This window comes from Sciurus vulgaris (assembly GCF_902686455.1).
Source record: "Sciurus vulgaris genome assembly, chromosome: 2".
Classification (NCBI taxonomy): Eukaryota; Metazoa; Chordata; class Mammalia; order Rodentia; family Sciuridae; genus Sciurus; species Sciurus vulgaris.
The window spans coordinates 179,052,405-179,067,739 of NC_136462.1; the positions used below are offsets into that span (position 1 = coordinate 179,052,405).

The 15,335-nt window shown below is 46.3% G+C and overlaps 2 protein-coding genes and 1 long non-coding RNA gene across 3 annotated transcripts in view; 2 read left to right on the top strand and 1 right to left on the bottom strand.

Annotated features, from left to right (window-relative positions):
• The window catches only part of NOL4L (nucleolar protein 4 like), a 384,060-nt gene that overhangs the window by 123,621 nt on the left and 245,104 nt on the right, over positions 1–15,335 (bottom strand). The gene's annotated exons all lie outside the window — the stretch shown is intronic.
• LOC306654621 lies at positions 4,559–10,731 on the top strand. The gene is made up of 3 exons (XR_013762004.1): positions 4,559–7,550; positions 9,327–9,399; positions 9,794–10,731. It is a non-coding gene; the product is annotated as an uncharacterized lncRNA (long non-coding RNA).
• Positions 15,159–15,335, top strand: part of KIF3B (kinesin family member 3B) — a 40,670-nt gene continuing 40,493 nt past the window's right edge. Inside the window, exon 1 of the mRNA XM_079128192.1 lies at positions 15,159–15,310. The gene's annotated coding sequence lies outside the window, so the exon portion shown is untranslated. The remainder of the gene's footprint in view (positions 15,311–15,335) is intronic.

Below are 15,335 nucleotides of genomic sequence, written 5' to 3' on the forward strand. Positions count from 1 at the left end.
TAGGAGGCCTTGAATTTGATCCCCAGAACCATGAAAAGAAAGAAAGAAAAAGGACATGCAGAATCCTGGAGCTGCCAGCTCAGTCTCCGAGGAGGCAGCTCAGAAGCAGCACTGGTAGGTAGACGTTCTCACAGCTGGTCAGCTACCCAGCAGTACAGAAGTCCTCTGCCACCTCACCCTAGCATGGCCCCCAGGTCCGGCCAAGCATCCTTAGGGAGTGAAGGGCAGATGCCTCGTGCTCAGTTGGAATCCACTATGTCTCTCCTTACGTATGAGGGCAGGGATATGCAACTAGATCAAAACTTTTGTCTTAGAATGAGGCCAAATTTACATAAGTAAACAAAGGCAATTAAAATTTTTATAAGGAAGTACTGGTAGAGATGGGTTATGAGTAAGGCAGAAATAGAGAAGGCAGTGTTCAAAGAATCAAGGCTGGAAAACTGTCCGGAACCATCGTAGCTGCTCCTGGCCTCGGGAAAGAGGAGAAAAAGGGCAGGGGGTGGAGGGCGGGGCGGGGAGAAAGAATGGAACTCTCATTTCCATTTTCTGTCCCTCAAAGAAGCTTAGTGCAGCCCACAGACAAGTACCTGTAAACCAGAGACTGGGAGGCTGAGGCAGGAGGATGGCAAGTTCAAAGCCAGCCCCAGCAACTTAGTAAGGCCCTGAGCAGCTTAGCAAGATCCTGTCTCAAAATATAAAAAAGGGCTGGGGATGTAGCTCAGTGGTTAAGTGACATTGGGTTCAAGTCCCAGTATCAAAAAAAATATAAAAAAGCAGCAGCTTAATGCATAATAATAGTAATAACAGCAATAATAATAAGTTTTCCACTAGCTTGAAAATAAAGACCCTTTCCTCTCCTCAGCTCTCTTTCTATCCTTAGTAGAGCTGACAGAAAAAACTCATAGCCTGAAGGCAAATTCTGCACTCTGGATTATGTTGTCAGAATTAATTCAAATTCTTGCTTGAAACCTGGTTTATTTCAGGGTTGGGACCTTTCCCTTGAAATGACATTATTTAACTGGCAAGCAGGTTTGGCTTGTTTTTACATCTAATCCTTTATTGATCATCAGCCCAGGATGCCAAGCATCACCACAAACAGGGAGAGGAAGACAACAAAAGGCATTTCCAGAAACCTCCCTCCCCAGGAACGGTGACTCAGCAGAAGCAAGGAATAATGCCCACCTGGGGTGGCAGCCCAGGGTGGACGCCAGCCTCTGAAAATCTGCCTCTAAATAAAACTGGCACCACCTCAAGCCATCTGACATTCATTCTCTTGGAATGTGGGAGTGTTCTCAACTCTGATGGTGTCCAAGATGGTTCGGGAGGTGCCGGGTACTCGCGGAAGAAGAAAGAGGTCTAGCTTTCCAGTGTTGTCCCAATCCTGCCAACATTGCCGAAAGTCTCTGTTCAGTGCCAGCATGTGGTTAGCTCCTCTCTGCGCCCTAGTACTTGTCCTGTGGAGAGAGCAGAGCTGGGAGCCAGACAGCCTCAGCCAGCTGCAAGTCACTCACATTGTTAGAGTTAATTTTTGATACTTGCTGTTTCTGTTTTTTCATTTACAGATGCGGTTCAGAGTTTGCTTTTAAGAAATTTATTTCCGAGGCTGGGGTAGCTCAGTGGCAGAGCACTTGCCTAGTGTGGGGGGCACTGGGTTCGATTCTTAGCACCACATATGAATAAATAAAAAAATAAAGGTCCACTGACCACTAAAAATAAAATAAAGAAAATTAGTTGTATTTAAAAAAAAAAAAAAATTTACTTCCATTACGAAAAGTAGGATGGGCTCCAAGAAAGATATTACATGAACCTTGAGACTGAGGTTTGGGCATGAAGCTTGGTGAGAGTGTGTGCTTAGCGTGCATGAGGCCCTGGGTTCAGCCTTCACCAAAAAAAATTTTTTTAAAGAGGTGGGATGAATGGTGAAGGTGGCTCAGGAGAACCTCCCTCAGCCACAATTTACTCGGTAGTGCTATGGAGCCCAGAGCCTCCCACTTACTAGGCATGCGCTCTACCACCGAGCACTGCCCTCAACTCATCCTTGTGACCTCAGGACACCTCGGAATAAGAGGCAGAGGGCTGACTGCTGGGAGGGAGGTACACTGAAATGACACGGAGAGACTACAGTCCCCTCAAACTCCACCAACCTTCCCGTGGTACATGTCGAGACCATCCTCTGCTCTAACCTACTGGTTACGCTTCCTAATTCCAAGTCCCATGTGGTGGCACACAGCTGTAGTCCCAGCAACTTGGGAGTCCCAGGCAGGAGGATCCCAAGTTTAAGGCCATCCTGAGCAACTTAGTGAGGCCCTGTCTCAAAATAAAAAAGTTGAGGATGTAGCTCAGTGGTAGAACACCCCAGCATTCAATCCCTAGGAGAAAGAAGAAAGAAAAGAAAGGAAAGAAAGAAATGGAGAAAGAGAGAGAGAAAGAGCGAAAGAGATAAAAAACATCTAATTCTATGAAATTTTCCTCCTCTGAGCTCCACAACACCTTGAAATTATAATAAAAACCGACATGTATTATAATTAACGTTGTCATTTACCATGTGCCAACTAAGTTGTCCACATAAATTAACTCATCGGATTCACAGAACAACCCTGAGAGTTGCTTTTCTAATTATCTCCATTTTACAGATAAGGGCACCGAGGCACAGGAAGGTAAAGCAACTAGCCTGCGATCACACAGCCTGTGAGTGGCAGGGCTGGAACTCAAAACCTGCAAGCATGACACAAGAGTCAGTGCCCTTAACCTCTGTCCTGTGATGCCTCTGTGTAACTTATCAGAAGACTAGGCTTGTTTTTCCAGCTGGCCAGAGGTTCTCAAGAGCAGGACCGTGCTGACATGTCTCCCCGTCTCAGCTCTTAAGCAGTGCTGGGCTTAAGAGTGTCCTGTACATGTGGGTTGAGTGAATATGCGGGAAGTGGCCTGGGCAGGTGAATGGACGTCTGGCATCTTGGAGGAGGGAGGAGTTGAATGGACTTCAACAGCTACCCCGGGGGAGAAGAAAAGGCATTGGAGCTGCAGAATTGCATGATCCACGCTGCAAAGAGCTGAGGTGTAAGACCCCAGGCATGGATTGAGGGAGGCAGAGACCCGAGAGGAAGGGACAAAGGGAGATTTGAGCAGCATATGAAGGGCTGGGACACCAAATAAAGTCTGACCCTTCCCAATGGGAGCCAGACCAAGGGTGTTTGATCAAACCTTAATCAGAGCTTATCTCTGGGCTGGGGCAAAGACAGGTAAAGGTCAGAGCAGGGGATTTTCAGGGCTCACTAAGGGGCCACCTGAGCCATGGATAAGTGAGAGGCTCCCTGTAAGCACCCCTTGAGGGCAGTGCCAAAAGGCAGAGCCCTGGTTTTGTAAATTACCATACTATTGAAAATAAGTTCATGCACAAGGTAAAAAGAATCAAAAGGTGCAAAACAACGTGTCTGTAGAGTGAAAAATGTCTGAATTCCTTCTCCCTGGAAGCAAACACAGTACTAGCAATTTTCTGTAAGTCTTCCAGAAATTTCTCTTGCCATACATGGGCATACATCTGTATGTGTGTGTCAAACAAATCTATATATATACACACATGTAACATATACCCATACATACATAAGTATGTAATTATTTTCCATTCTTTTTTATCTGCCACATAATATTCCACAACATGATTGGACTATAATGCCCTTAATTTACCGTGAGGCCTCAAAGTTTGATGTTTTTAGACATGTGAATGAGGGATATGTTTCTGGAAGTGGTGAGTCAGAATGGCATGTAGTTTGATGGACATGGCCATATTGTCCTCCGAAGAGGCTGTGCATTCCCTCTTTCCCAGTGTAGTGCCCATTCCCTATGCCATCTGGTTCCACTGGCTTTTCAGGTGGTTTAGAAAGGAGGCACTGGTCTTGACCTGACTCCTGTCCTGGTTCTACATATCCTGGGAGGCTTGGGATCAAACCCCAGCTCAGCCATGAGCTAATATGTGACTCAAACAAATCATTAGCCTGTCTGAACCTCTGAGTTTTGTGTCTGTCAGATAGAGATAATGTCTCCAGTAGTGTCTCATTTTACCTTCAAGCCAGGTCCTGAAGTATTAAAGTATTCTCTTTCTGCCCCAGTTTTTTTTTTTTTTTTTTTTTTTTTTTTTTTTTTTTTAATTTTTAGTTATAAATGGGCAAAATACCTTTATTTCATTTGATTATTTATTTATATGTGGTGCTGAGAACTGAACCCGGTGCCTCACACACGCTAGGCAAGCACTCTGCCACTGAGCCACAACCCAGCACTTCCCCAACCCAGTTTGTTTTCAATTTTTTTTTTTTTTTTTCTTTTTGGTGCTGGGGATCAAACCCAGGGGTGCTTAACCACTGAGCCACATCCCCTGCCCTTTTATTTTTTATTTTGGGACAGGGTCTCCCAAAATTGCTTAGGTCCTCACTAAGTTGCTGAGGCTGGTCTTGAACTTGTGATCCTGCCTCAGCCTCCTGAGGTGCTGAGATTGCAGGCATATGCCACCTCACCCTGCTCTGAATTATATTTATTTTTAACTGACACATAAAGACATATTTTTATTAATGTCTGCCCCAATTTGTTAAACCTGCATTTGATATGACTCTATTCTTTGTAGGGTTGTTGTGAGAATTTGAAGTACTGATATTGTCATAGCATCTGATACATAGGAGATGCTGATTACAGTTATTCTGTGAACTTGCCTAACCCTTCTGAGCCTCAGTTTCTTCAGTGTGAATGTTGTTTGCACAGGGCTGCCAGAGGCTTGCAAAGCCCAAGAAAATGCTTCCCAAGCCCAAGAAGGGATTAAGCTTTATAGGGCTCTGGCAGCCCCTTTACACCTCCCACTGACTTTTCATTGTTGTGTTTGCTCAAAGTGAGGCCATATTCTCCCAGCTGCTGCCAGTGAGCAAACAAGAACCCTGAACACTTAGTCTGCTGGGTAAATGGACTCCCCGCTCCTGCCTCCAGAGGATTAGACTTCTTAGGAGAAGGATTTAGAGGGAGTCAAGGACTCAGGCCAGGGTTGTAGAGGTGAGGGGACTATGAGAAGCAGAGAACTGCCTGTTTGTGGCAGATTCTGGTCCACTCTGAACTTTTGTCTCTTCATCTGTAACACGAGGTCTTTGGACTGGGTGACCCTTTGAAAAGGGACTGGGCTTGATGTCCGAAGGCTTGCTGTGTGCAAGGCCTACATTAACCATTAATCCAGTGTGTAACTGCTGGAACTTGGCATTCTCATCTGTGAAATGAGAATACAAATTGAATTACGGAGCCATTGTGAATTAAGTCCCTGCTCCCATGGAACTGGCTTTCTGGTGGGGGAGTAAGAGACAAGGAAAAACAGCTACTGTGTTAGGTGGTAGAAGACTAAGGAGAACAAAGTGGGGTGAGTGGGAGGGACTGAGGCTGTCAGGGAAGGCCTCCGTGTCCAGGTGACATTTAAGCAGAGGCTCCAAGGTGCAGGAGCAAGCCGCAGGACTATCTGGAAAGTATCCGGGATAGAAGTGGAGATGAGTTTGGCAAGTGTAAGGGACAGGGAGGCCCAGAGGTGAGATCTGAGAAAAACGGGGGTGGATCATAGCGGACCTCACCTTTGGCTTTATGTGAGTGATCTGGCCATTGGAAGTTTCGAGTGGAGGAACGGAATATCTAACTTAGCTTTTGACTGTGCAGGGTACTAAGTTGTTGAGGGTCTTGCTAAGTTGCTGAGGCTATCCCCAAACTTGTGATCCTCCTGCCTCAACCTCCCAAATAGTTGGGATTACAGGCATGCTCCACCACGCCTTGCTTAATTAAGTTTTGTATCAGCTATCTATGTCTGCATAACAAATAACCTCAACATGTAGTATCTTAAAACAATAATCAATATCTCTCACAGCTTCTGTGGGACACTTCTCAGACTAGCTTGGTTGGGCCATTCTGGCTTGGGTTCTCTCAGGAGGTGGCAGTCAGACATTGGCCAAGTCTACAGCCGGTTGAAGGCCTGGCTGGGGCTGGAGGCCCCATTTTCAAGGTAGGTCACTCCTATGGCTGGCAAGTTGGGACTGGCTGTGGTGGATAGCCTCAGCTCCTCTCCCTGGGGTCACTCAAGAGTCCTTGCCACACTGTGGCTGGCTTCCCGGGAATGAGTGTTCCACGAAGCCAACACAAAGCTGCAGTGTCTTTTTGACCCAGCTTCGGAAGTCACGTACTATCGCTTCTGTCGTTTTTACAGGTCACTCAGACTAGCCCTACTGAAAGTGAGAAGGGACACAAGGTCATAACTACTAGCAGAAGACAAGGATCACTGTGGACCCTCTTAGGAGCTGGCTACCACAAGGTTTCTGTTTGTTTTAACAACACTTAGTAAAATGTACCTTCTTCCTTCTTTACTCTTTTCCGTGTGTATAGTTCTATGAATTTTCACACACGTAGATTTATAGAACCACCACCACAAACAAGAACAGTTCATCCACCCTCAAAAAACCCTCGCGTTTCCCTCTGTAGTGACACATTCCTCCAACCTCAACCTGGAGCAACCACAGATCCTTCTTTATAGTTTTGGCTTTTAGAGACTATCACCCAAATGAAATCATATCGTATATAACTTTGTTTTTTTGGTACTGGGGACTGAATCCAGGAGTCTCCCCCAGTTTTTTTTTTTTTTTTTTAAACAGGATTTTACTAAGTTGCTGAGGGTCTTGCTAAGTTGCTGAGGCTGGCCTTGAACTGGCGATCCTCCTGCCTCAGCCTGAGTTGCTGGGATTCCAGGTGTGCCGTTACACTCAGCAGTATGTAATTTTTTTTTAATTGTTCTAATTAGCCGTACATAGTATGTAATCTTTTGAAACTGACTCTTTACAATAATCCGTTGAGAGTTTTCTAAATTATTGCAGGAATTAGTAGTTTATTCCTTTCCATTTCTAAACTGTTTTCCATTGCATAGACATTCCACAGTTTGTTTGTTGATGTGCACGTTGAAGGGGTTGCTTCTGGTTGGGGGGAGTTATGAAGAGTGTCTATTCAGGATGCTGCAGCAATGTGCCACAGACTGAGTGACTTATAAACACCAGAAATCTATCGCTTACAGATCTAGAGGCTGGAAGGTCCAAAATGCAGGTGCCGGCAGATTGGGGTCTGGTAAAGGCTCACTCTCTGACTCATGGCAGCTTCTCATTGTGTCCTCACGAGGTGGGAGGAATGAGGGCCGCCTGGAACCTCAATCTATAAGGCACTAGTCCCCTTCATGAAGGATCTGCCCTTGAATCCGATCCTCCCCCAAGAGCCCCACAGCCTGCCCTAACACATCGCTCTGGGGGTTTGGGTTTCAGCGTATGAATTTTGGGAGGACATGACTTTAGGAGGTAGAGCCTAATGAGGTCTTCGGGTCACCGGGGGTGTGCTCTTAAAGAGGATGGAGGAGCCTCAGGCCTTTCTCTTTCTCTGTTTTCATTTCCTGGCCATGAGGTGAACAAGTTTGCTCTGTCACCTGCTCCTGCCCCGATGAACGCTCTTGCCACAGGCCCAAGAGCAATGGAGTTAGCCAGTTATGGGCTGGAACTTTCAAAACGGTGAGCTCAAATTGACCCTTTTTCTTTATCAGCTGATTCATCTCAGCCTTGTGATGGAGATGAAAAGTGGACTGACACCCTCTGGGAAGTCTGAAGTGAAGGGTGCGGGGCTGGGGCAGACGCAGGGTGAGTGCCCACCAGAGAGGCCCGTGAGGCCGGTGCCTGGGAAGAGATGCTGGGAGGTGAGGGTTGGTCTCTGATTTCTACAAGGTAAAGAAAAAAAGCCAGGTCATGTTTTCCACCAGTGTGTGAGGAGGGAAAGCCCCCACCCCCAGATGTGAAACCGGATGTGGGGGCACATGTGGGTGTGTAAGGCCCTGGCAGGGAAAGGTGGCATCTGTGGGGAAACAGGGCCTGCTGTGACAGCTGCTGTTGCAGCTTCTCCTCATAGGATTTGTGGGAAGGGCTGGAGGTGGGTGTCAGCTTCTACACCCAGGATAATCCCATTTCCCAGTGGCTTACTGAAAGTGAGGTGGGGGACATGGGAGAGGATAGGGGTCCAGGTGTTTAGATGTAGGAGTGACAGAGAGCTTTAGATATAACTTTTTTTTTTCTTTTTGGTAACAGTGATTGAACCCAGGGGCACTTAACCACTGAGCCACATCCCCAGCCCTTTTAGTTTTTTATTTTGAGGCAGGGTCTTGCTAAGTTGTTGAGGGTCTTGCTAAATTGCCAAGGCTGGCCTTCAGCTTGCTATCTTCCTGCCTCAATCTCCCAAGTCACTGGGATTATAGGCGTGCAGCACCACACTTGACTGGCTATATTCCTTTTTGAACCATGAGTATTAGTTATTTATTGCTAAGAACATATCACCCCCAAACTCAGCATCGGAGACATCAAATGTTTATTATCTCTTACAGTTTTCTGAGGATAAGGAGTCTGGAATCAGTTTTTCTGGGCATCTCTGGCTCAAAGTCTTTCATGAGATTATAATACCAATGTCACCTAGGACAGCAGTCATCTGAAGGCCTCCCTGGGGCTGGAGGATCTCCTTCCAAGATGGCACACTGGGGTAGCTATTGGCTGGAGGTCTCAGTTCCAAACAACCTGATTAGCCAGAGACCTCTGTTATTCTCAACATGGGCCTCTCCACAGTGCTTCTCTCAATATGGCCACTGATCTCTCCTACAATGAGGGATATAAAAGAGAGAGCAAGAGACCAAGATGGAAGCTGGAGTGTCTTCTAAAATCTAATCTCAGAAGTGGCATATAACATTATTTCTGCCATGTTAATTTGGTCATGTAGGGCAATACGGTTCAGTGTGGGAAGGGACCTTACAGGGATTTGAATACAAGGGGGAGGTCATTGAGGGCCATCTTGGAGCTGGCTATCAGAGCATGTAAATGAATTACCAAATTCAAGTTCTTGTAAATTTAAAGAGATCGCTGAGACATGTATTTCTATTATATATACATGTGTAAAAATATAGAAAATGATCTGGACGAACACTGTTACAGTGTCACCCTGGGGAGGGAGATGAAATGATAGGTATATTATGAAAGGGAACCTACCACGTTTACACTGTTTTTCCTTATGGAGAATATTTAAAATCATTTGCAGTAACATTGTGTTCTTGGGTTACTGTTTTGATATTTTGTTGCTGGATAGCAAACCACCCCCAACTTAATGGCACAAATGAGGCTTATATTCTGCTCACAGATTTGGTGGGCCAGGAATTTGGACAGGAAACAGCATGACTAGAATATGGGGCTCAGCTCGGGTCTTTGACTAGAACACCAACAAGTGGCTTCAGTGTGGCTTGGGCTCCCTCACAGGATGGATACTGAGTTCCAACAGGAAGGATTCTAGGAAGAGTCATCTGGGTAGAAAACATTCCAAGAAAACCAGGTAGAACTGTGTGTCTCCCCATTCCCACCCGCCCTTCTAGTACTGGGGAGTGAACCCAGGGGTCCTCTATCCCCGATCCATATCTCCAATCCATTTTATTTTTTATTTTGAGATGGGGTCTTGCTAAATAGCTGAGGCTGGCCTCAAACTTGCAATCCTCCTGACTCAGCTTCCTGAGTCACCTGGATGACAGGCATGTGCTCAGTTTTTTAGGGCCTTGCTGAATGGTTGAGGTTGGCTTTGAACTTGTGATTCTCCTGCCTCAGCCTCCAGAGTTGCTGGGATTATAAGAGTGTGCCACCGCCCCTGGCTGTTATTCTTTTTTGCTTCTTTTTAGTACCTGGATCCAAGCCCTTAAAGCAAATATTTATGTATAGATTTGTTTGTTTCCCAGGCCTAACTTCAAAAAGGACTTACGGAAACCTGCAAGAAGTCACACAGCGTAATAATGTGATTTAAAATCTACAAATAGATCAAGAAACCAAGGTGGTAGGAAAGGAAAAGTTGAAATAGTAAGAGAAGACCGGAGGGGAAGTTAGTTATTAAAAATATAGTCTGTAAAGTCTTAAATAAGTATTTGTCATTGTAGGAATGGAAGGACTTACATATGTTACGTGATCCACTTTCCCAACTGACTTTTGAAATCCCTCTCCAACGTCTCTGCCAGCCTCTGTTTGCTCAGTACATTGTAAGGCAAGTCCAGTCATTGAAATGTAGACACCCCAGATCCACAAACTCAAATGTATACAAGGGCCAGATAGGAATGAGACAGGTCAGGGGTTGGTGCTCGGGGTGGGGTGGGCGAATGTCAAAGTAAAATTGCATGATCCTGTGTTTGGGGTGCCGTTGTTATTCTCTCCAGCCTATTATTATCACACAGGGCAGTAGAATGTAGCCAGATCTTTATTTATTTTATTTAAAAAAAAATTTAGAAGTTGGTGGACCTTTATTTTATTCATTTATTTGTATGTGGTGCTTAGGATGGAACCCAGTGCCTTACACATGCTAGGCAAGCGTTCTACCACTGTGCCATGACCTCAGCCCCAGTAGCCAGATCTTTAGATTTTTCAAGAGAAGTTGAAAATCCCAATTTTTATGGGCAATCTCCTGGCTTTTAAACCGTGGCAATTCAGTCTCAACTTTGTAACACTGGGAAGGGCAAACAGAACACAACTGTGGGCGGATGCTCCTCACAATCAATCAGTTTGTGAATTTCAAAAAGGCCAAAGTCACAGGCTCTGAAGTTGGGTTAGAACAGGTTTGAATTTGGCTCTGAGACCTCTTCACTGGATAATTGGAGGCTCAATTCTCTTCTGTAAAATGAGAATCTTCAGGAACATTTACCCATTTCATTGGATACTTTTCAAAAATGTTTCCTCCCTCCCTCCCTCCCTCCCTCCCTCCCTCCCTCCCTCCCTCCCTTCCTTCCTTCCTTCCTTCCTTCCTTCCTTCCTTCCTTCCTTCCTTCCTTCCTTCCTTTCCAGAGGTGCTTTACCAGTGGTCTATATCCACCCACAGCCCTCCCCCACTTTTTTTTTTGCCATGGGATCTCCCTAAGTTGCTTCGGACCTCACTAGGTTGCTGAGGCTTGCTTTGAACTTGTGATCCTCCTGCCTTAGCCTCCAGAGTTGCTGAGATTACAAGCATGTGCCACCACACCCAGCAAAAACATAATTTTTCATGGCAGTGTAATATTTCCTATCACCAACATTTAAGTTCAGCTATCCATTCTCTAATGTTGGACATATTTCCCTGTTGTAAACAAAACTGGGGTGAACATGCATGTGTCTATATCTTTGGGAGCATATTTCATTGTTTCCTCAAAATCTGTTCCTAGATGTGGAATGGGCTAACTCAAATGGTTGTTAATCATCATGATAATTTTCCTTAGTTTGTGCCAGTTTCTCACTCCATCATCAGTGGGATGAAAATGCTCCTCTGTCTATCCTTGCCAACATTGAATTATGCTTTGAAAAAAATCTGCTAATTTGAAAAGTGAATGATGATAATGTACGTTTATTAATAAGTGTGTTGTGTGCTGCTACGGGCCAGTCGCAGAGGATACAAATGAGTTAAGTTGAAACCCAGTCCAGAGACTCAGGTACTAGCCTCAGTTCTTCTAGGGCCTCCTTCTGGCTCTAAGATTTTGATACAGTTTTTTTGGTCATCCCTCTGCATTAGTGTGCTTTACACCTGGGACAGCTTTTCACACTTTCCTTGGACAAATCCTCACAGCAACCCTGCACGGGGCAAATAGGGAAGTGAGGTCTGAAAGGTGAACTAACTTGCCCAAGGTCACATAGCCCTTAAGTGCTTGAGAAGGAAGCAATTAGCAGCTAACTCGTGTCTGGCTTTCTTCAGAAACATCAAAGATGTGAATTTAGAAACCATTAGCTCAATTCCCAGCCCTGAGCCTCCCTCAGGTCCCAGAGTCTCATCCATACGGAACCTGGGCATGCAGCCAAGCAAGACCATCAAGTGTGTCTCAGGTGCTTGGCCTCTGTCCAAGCCCAGCATCTTGTTTCTTCCTGAAAGGGGCTCTGGGATACCTCCTTGTATCTAATAAATAATTCCTTTTGCAGTCTTTTTACACAGCCCCTTTCAGTTCTCTTCCCCAAATAATATTACATTTCCAAGAAGACTGAATGCTCTCACCAGAAGGACTCCTCACATTTGCAATTATTATTTCCCTGGAGGACACCACGGTCCCACCCAATAAAGGAAGGAAAGAAATCTGCCATTTGTGGAACATGTATTAGGTGGTAGGCATTGTCCAAGGCTGTATCTTATTTAATTCTCACGACAAACCTGAATCGTAGTATTTATAGCCCATTTTGCAGATGAGGAAACTGAGCCTAAACGAGCTCAGTGACTTGCAGTGGGTCACTTGGCTAACTGGTGAGCATGGAACTGGGATTCAAACCAAGACTATTTTTTTTCTTGTGGTGCCAGGATCTTGTGCATGCAAGGCACACACTTTACGAACTGAGCTATATCCCCAGCCCCAAAACGAAGACTCTTTGGACCTGACAGTTCCTCTTTGTCATTTTTCATAGCCCAGAGCTGTACTGTCCAATATGGTAGTCACTAGCCACAGGTGATGATTTAAACATAAATATTAAGTAAATGTAGTTCAGTTCCTCCATAGCAGTAGTCTCATTTCAAATACTCAATAGTCACCTGTGGCTGGTGTCTACCAGGCTGGATAGTGCAGACATAGGACATCTCCATCATGGTAGATGGAGATTTGCTGAGTAGCATCACTATAGAATGTCAGAGAAGAAGGAAAACTAGTGATTTTATTTAGTTTGCCTGGGAAGCTAAGCCATCTGTCATTGGCCAACTCTAAAGGGAGTCCATCAGGAGTTCCTTTCTGTAAGCAATGTCATCATAAAGCCAGTCATGGGTTTCTGGTCTGTGTTTTGCCTTTCTCCTGGTTTGGGCTTCAATCAGTTCCACCCATGATAGGTGCCAACAAGTTCCTTCCCATGTTCCCCTGCTGCCTCTCAATCCCTAGGTATCTGGTGGTCCTCCTCTATCATAGGGGATTTGGGCTGCCCCCAGCCACTAAAATGGGGTGTTCTCACAGGAGAAAGCAGATGGGGACTGAGCAAAGTTTCACAATACAGTCAATTTTGTCCTGGCTGGGTCACTAGGTGACATGCTTCTGGGAAGAGAAGGTCCTCCCCGAGTAACCATGAGGTTACTTTACTTTGCTCCTTGGCAAAGGGGAAAGAAAACTGGTTAAAATGGGATGGTTTTTTCCTGCTTAGCAGCAAAACCTCCTTCCTGTGTTTGGGGATCCTTGCTTTGTGAGTGGAAGGCAGAATTTCCCTCCTAGAATAGAAGCTCAAAGGGTCAGATATTTGCCTTGACAGCCTCTACTGCAGGCAGATAGGCATGTGGACAGGCTCAATCAATCAAAGATGGGTTGGTTACAAAGAAGCCAGAAATATGGGGGAGCCTTGTGTGCATATTGGGGTGGTGGTGCTGAGACAGTGTCCATGGCCAAATGACCGGACTCTGATGAAAGCTGGGGCATTCAGTGATCGCAAGGGACCCGCCCAGTAGCACATGGTCCCACATGACCTGACCTCCCTTGTTCCTGGCCACTTCTAAAAACCAGGACAGGTCAGCACTGCTCTAGAATGTCAAAGAAAGAAAACTTAGTGGTTTTCCCTGACACAGGCCAAAACATCTGCCATTTGTCAACCCTGTAGGGAGTCCATCAGGAACTTTTGGTAATTTTGTTACCTTTCTATTAAAGTTAATAAATTAATAAATAAATATATATATATATATATATATATTTTTTTTTTTTTTTTTTTTGCTACCATTAGTCTGGGTGGTTTCTATAGTTTCTGATGAAATGGTACATGGTGATCACTGCAATTAGACCAGCTCACTTTTAGGGTGGTTTCTCTAGGGGAAGCAGATGGAAGGGTCTCTGAGCTGGTCCATGGGATCTTTCCAGATAGGGTCCCCTTATTCCCACCTCACTGGTGTCTTTCCCACTGTGGCACTCTTGCCATCTCTTCTCTTTAACAAACTGAGCAAATTTGGAAGCCTTGCTCTCACTTTTCATGACTTCTTCCATTTCTTAAATCCCCATTCAGACTTTGGGATCCAGAAAGTCCTTTATTTTTCTCCTGAAACAACTCTTCTCAGAGTAATAAATGCCTCACTATCCAGGTTGAATGGAAAAGGGGACAAAGTGTGAAAAGGAAATCCCAGGAGTGGAAATATACCCCCATTATATTTAAAAATCAGGTGCTAGGGCTGGGTTGTGGCTTAGTGGTAGAGCTTGCCTAGCATGTGTGAAGCACTGGGTTCCATCCTCAACACCACATAAAAATAAATAGAGGTCCACAGACAACTTAAAAAAAAAAAAAAAAAATCAGGTGCCAGACACAGTGGCACATGGCTGTAATTCCAGCCATTCAGGAGACTGATCAGGGTAGGAGGATTGATCAGGGCAGAGGATTGCATGTTCAAAGCCAGCCTCAGCAACTTAGCCAGGTTCTGAACAACTTAGTGAGACCCTGTCTCAAAATAAAAAATAAAAAAGGGACTGGGAATGTAGCTCTTTAGCTCTGTGGTCAAGCACCCCTGGTTTTAGTCCCCAGTTTGAAATAAAAAAAAATTAGTGGAGGGACTCTTCGAGGATATTAATTAGGGAATTGATATGATCAGCTTTAGGTTTTAACCGTATTACTCTAGCATATTCCAGAAAATGGATTGGCGGGGCAGGAAGAATAAAAGAGGTAGGCTAGGGACGAGGGTGGCCTGGCCTTGCTTGGAGTGGCGGCACTGAAGATGGAGAAATGGAAGAAATATTGAGGCGGACTAAGGGACCTGGGGACGGACTGACTGAGGCGTGCAGGGTTGAGAAGGCGGTTAGGCTCGTGTCGACGGGTGGAGCCTGAAAGGAGCTGCTCAGTGGCGATCCGAGACACAGGTCGCATGTCTCAGGCGCGGGCGCCCCAGGAAGGTCGACAGCGGCAGAAGCGGCAGGGCGAGGCCCAGGCGGTGCGTCCCCCTTCCAGAAGGGCGTCGGGGCGCGGGACGCGGCTGGAGGACTCGGGCCGCGCAGACGCCCTCCCGGGGCCGCGGAGACGCGGGCGCGCCGAGGCCCCGCCCCCGAGCCCGCCCCTCCCCGCGGCCCCGCCCCGCCCGGCCGACTCGCCCCGCCCAGCTGGCTCCCCGGGCCGGGCTCGTGTCTCAATAAAGTTATTGAAATGAACACCGGTTGCTAAGGAAGTGGGTCGCCGAGCAGGGTTGCTAAGGAAGTGAGCGGCCGCGGGCTCTCCCCATCCGGGGCAGCGGGGAATGGCTGAGTCCGGGGTTCGCCGCTGCCGCCCCCGCCGCCGCCGCCGCCGCCGCCGCCGCCCGCTGTCGGCTCGGGCCGCAGGTGAGTTCGGAGGCGCCCGGTGCCC